This window comes from Orcinus orca, chromosome 13 (genome assembly GCF_937001465.1).
Source record: "Orcinus orca chromosome 13, mOrcOrc1.1, whole genome shotgun sequence".
Taxonomy (NCBI): Eukaryota; Metazoa; Chordata; class Mammalia; order Artiodactyla; family Delphinidae; genus Orcinus; species Orcinus orca.
In genome coordinates, this window is record NC_064571.1 from 84,772,876 (window position 1) to 84,777,770 (window position 4,895).

The 4,895-nt window shown below is 45.6% G+C and overlaps 1 long non-coding RNA gene across 2 annotated transcripts in view; it reads left to right on the plus strand.

Moving 5' to 3' along the window:
• LOC117203270 (uncharacterized) overlaps positions 1–4,895 on the plus strand; it is a 72,349-nt gene that overhangs the window by 21,919 nt on the left and 45,535 nt on the right. The window lies entirely within an intron of this gene.

The following is a 4,895-nucleotide window of genomic DNA, read 5'->3' on the forward strand; positions in this document are numbered from 1 at the left end:
GGTCAGCAGGAGAAAAGCATACAGATTTATTTAACAGAAGTTTTGTGTGACACAGGAGCCCTCAAAGGACATGAAGACCCAAAGAAGTGGCAAAATCTCTGTGCTTTTATACGAGGCAAAACAGAGAGAAGCAGTGGTGGAAAAGAAACTAAAATAAGAGGACAGGCTAAAGGAAGATAAGAGTTATTTTAACAAGGCACAGAACTCTGTGGTCTCACCTGACCATTCTTGACGATATGCATGTTACTGTCTCTCTGGTGTAGGGAGGACATCTTTCACATGGGAGTTTCATCTCTTGCTTTTAAGGAAAAAAAAGGAAAGTCAGGGTGTTCTTCTTGTATCTGCTGTTTTTTTTAAGTGCATTTAACACAAAATGGGTGATATGCCAGAGTGGCATATTTTGGGGTGGCGTGTTCTGACCTCCTCCTTGAATTGATGGTGTTGGACCAGATTTTTTTTTTTTTTTTTTTTGGTTTTTTTGTTTGTTTGTTTTTGTTTTGTGGTACGCGGGCCTCTCACTGTTGTGGTCTCTCCCGTTGCGGAGCACAGGCTCCAGACGCGCAGGCTCAGCGGCCATGGCTCACGGGCCCAGCCGCTCCGCGGCATGTGGGATCCTCCCGCACCGGGGCACGAACCCGCGTCCCCTGCATCGGCAGGCGGACTCTCAACCACTGCGCCACCAGGGAAGCCCTGGACCAGATTTTTTGTAACAGCAGTCGTTGTATTGGGCCCTGGCCTGTGCTTGGCAGTCCACAAAGTGCTTCCACACACATTGCCTCATTGTGCAATAAGTCTCCTTACTCTGAGGCTACAGGTTGGGAGACAGGCTGCGAGATTTCCCCAAACACAGAGTCACCTGTGGGGAGTCAGGGCCTGCACCCCTGCCTCTCCCCGCAGTACTGTGGGCCATAGTGATCATGCGTTCACGTTGGGCCTACCATCAGGCAGGCACTTTTTGCCTTGAGTCATTCAATCTTTACAACAACTCTGCAGGGGGATAGGTTTCACTAAGGAGGAAACCAAAACGGAGCAGTGGAGTAACTTCCCTAAATTCATGCAGCCAGTAACTGCATCTAAGGGCTGGAACCTGGGTCCATGTAAGTCGAGTCTGAGCTCTTAACCTCTCTACCCTGCCCCCACCCCCCAGTGCCTGGAAGAGCAGGAAGGTCTGTCCAGGAGCCAGGTTTCTGGTTCTGTGACTTCATGACATTTCAGTCTGGGCTTCTGGAGGACGAGCCCTCTTAGGTTTGCTCTCATGATCTCACCTTTTCTCTCCTAACCCCAAAGCCGGAACCACGTGGCATGAACTGACTATCCTCTGCGTGACCCTGGACAGGTCCCTTGACCTCTCTGGATGGGGCTTCCTGGTCTGAGAAGGCAGAGGAGAGGCACGAGATGCCTGCTGAGGGCCCTGTGCTCCTGTGTGTGCTGGTGTGTCCCCCTAAGACCAAAACCTGTGTGAAAAACACAACCCCAAATCCCTGCTCCGCTTCTGAAGTATCATTGGAAGGATTAAGGAAGAACAAGGATCCAGACTGGCTAGGAGTCAAGTAGGCCCTTGAGACCCATGAGGCCTGCATTCTAGAAACTTCTAAAAGTCCCAGAATTCACAAATGCCAGTAGAGCGCACAATTTCTCCTAACAACAAATGCTGAACACTAGAACTGAAAACATTCCCGGGACCGCTTGGACCTTTAGGGAGCACAGTGGTGCTGCACAGGAGCCCCCTGGGAGACCCCCAGCTCTGTGTCCAGCCACCCAATGACATTTCAGAAAAAGGACACGTTACCACGTGTGGTGGCTTCCCGGGTGGCTCATGTAAGCCAGACTCTGAAGGCCAGAAACCACCTGGGAACCTTTGGGCCCCAGAGACTGAACATCCTCACTGCTAGCAGCCAGGAAGCCTTTTGCAATACTTCTGTCAACTTTAACATCTTTGCACTCTTCCCTGGGAGACACTGCAAATGATGAGAAGACATTTCTGGGGTCTCTCACCATGTAAACTGGGTGACCCCAAAGAGGGAGTTTCTTTTCCCTGCACGTGGAACTGAGAGTGAATCACAGGAAAAAACATTATGTGCCTCAACACAAGGCTTTGAGATGAAAACACACACGTGAGATCCAGCTGCCTCGTAATTTCATCCCGTTCAGTTTGACAAATATTTATCACTGCCTCTGCACAGAGCTGTGCAAAATACCAGTGGGAACCACCCCAGGGAGCCTCTAGATGCTTTTGCGTCCCATCATCACCTAATCTTAGGTGCTTGTGATGGTTCCGACTTTTCAGAATGAGAAAATGAAAGTTGGACAAGAGAAAACGACTTGTCCAAGATAACACCATTCATAAAATGGTTAATCCAGAATTTTAACCCATTTCTATGTGTCTCCAAAGCCTGAGAATGAGTGAAAAGGAGAGGGTAGTTTTCTATAGATATAGAAAAAACACTAGAAGGAAACACGGAAATGTGAGCAATGCTTCTTGCTGGTAGTAGGGCTACAATCATTTTTTGTGTATCCTTGTGCTTTTCCATCTTCCAATTTTTCTCTGTCCTTGGACCTGAGGTGCAGAGGATGGCACTAAACGTACTCCTCAGTCCCTCTCTAGCTTTATTTATTTATTTATAATTTTAAAAACATTTTATTTATTTTTGGCTGCGTTGGGTCTTTGTTGCTGCACGCAGGCTTCCTCTAGTTGCGGCGAAGGGGGGCTACTCTTCATTGCGGTGCTCGGGCTTCTCATTTTGGTGGCTTCTCTTGTTGTGGAGCACGGGCTCTAGGCACGCGGGCTTCAGTAGTTGCAGCACTTGGGCTCGGTAGTTGTGGAACACAGGCCCTAGAGCACAGGCTCTAGGCATGCAGGCTTCAGTAGTTGTGGCACGTGGGCTCGGTAGTTGTGGCTTGCAGGGCTCAGTAGTTGTGGCACATGGGCTCAGTAGTTGTGGTGCACAGGCTTAGTTGCTCCGCGGCATGTGGGATCTTCCCAGGCCAGGGCTCGAACCCATGTCCCCTGCACTGGCAGGCAGACTCCTAAGCGCCACCAGGAAGGCCCTGCAGGTTTATTTAAATGATGAACCAATTCCCTTTATCCCCAGACCCTACTCCCGCTCCTCCAGACAACAACTCCTCTACGTGTTAGATGTGTATTGCTTTGTTAGTACTCTTGTAAAATGTGTTTTGTTTTGTGTATTATATATTTAATTTACCTAAGAGAAAATCTCATTTTGTTTATCACTTTTAAAAATACTCAGGACTCAAGAAAACAATTTTTTATTCCAGAAAATGTCCAGCTTTTAACAGTCGAGAGGATAATATAGCACCTTGTTTAGCCATCACCCAGCTTTGGCTATCGCCAGTGCGTGGCCAGTCTTATTTATCTATACCTCCTCCCATTTCTTAACTCTTCGGATTATTTCAAATCGAATCCCCCACATATTATTTCACCTGCAAATATTTTAGTCTATATATTTAAAAGATAAACGCTCTTTAGAAAATATAAAACTATTATCGCACATGAACAGAATTAAAAATAGCTCCTTAATATTATTAAAAACTTAGTATTCATAGTTTTTGTCTTAAAATTTTGGGGGGGTTAAAATTTGTTTGTTTGAATTGAGATCAATGAGGTCCATACATTGTGATTGTTTGCTATGATTCTTCAATCTCTTCTAATCTAGAGGGGTTTCCTCTATTTTATTTTCCGTGCAATTTTTTGCAAGGAAACAATCTTGTCAAATTTCCTGCACTGTGGGTTTTGCTGATTACATCCTTCTGGTGTTGGTTAACATGGTCCTCTGTCCCTGGTATTTCCTGTAAATTACTAGCTACATCTAACAGACTCCAGTTGTTTTGTGGGGTTTTTTGTTTATTTTGTCTGGACAACTTCCTAGGTGGTACCATCAGGAGGTGTGTTTGTCTGGTTCTGTCTCTTTGGTGGTGTCAGCCATTGGAGATCATTGCCCAGATCCATAATTCATTAGGGGTTGCAAACTGGTGCTTGTATTAGTCTGCCTGGGCTGCCATAAAAGATTAACACAGACTGGGGGCCTTATACCACAGAAGGTTATTTCCTCACAGTCTGGAAGTCCAAGATCAAGGTGCCAGCAGGGTTGGTTTCTGGTGAGACCTCTCTATGTGGTTGCAGATGGCTGTCTTCATGCCATGTTCTCACATGGCCTTTCCTCTGTGAGCCTGATGAAAAAGAGATCTCTGGCATCCCTTCCTCTTCTTATAAGGACACCAGTCTGTTGAATTAGAGCCCCACCCTTATGACCTCATCTAACCTTAATTACCTCCTTAAAGGCCCCATCTCCAAATACTGTCACACTGGAAGTTAGGGCTTCAATGTATGAATTTCAGGAGGACAAAATTCAGTCCATAACAGTGATATTTTAATTTCTATCATTCTTTCTTTGTGTATTTGTTGGAATATATATATAAAGAGAAATGTTCCTTCATCACCTATTTGGTTTAACTCTGAAGTACAGTTCATTTCAGAAAAGCACGATAATTACTTGATTCCTTCCCCTTATTTATCTGCTTTCAAAATAATGAAGCAGTTTCCTAGTATTGTCTAAAAGCAGTCAATCCTTTTTTGTTTGCTTGTTTTCTGGCATCATTATGAACTCATGAATATAAACACGTTCAATTGGTTTCCACTGTGGTTATTATCATTATTGGTGCTTAAAGCATCCCATCTTTGGCCAGTGGGAGCGTCTTCAGGTTGGACACTGAGTTCTTTTAACATGACTTTAGTGTCCTCATCTGGTTCCTTGAGAATCTGGTCTGACCTATTTAGACCTGGAATCAATCAGTCATGATGTTCCCCAGAGATGCCTCCACAAAGAAAGTCCCTGTGGTGGGATAGGGAAGGGGGGGAGGGGGTGTGGGGGGGGAGG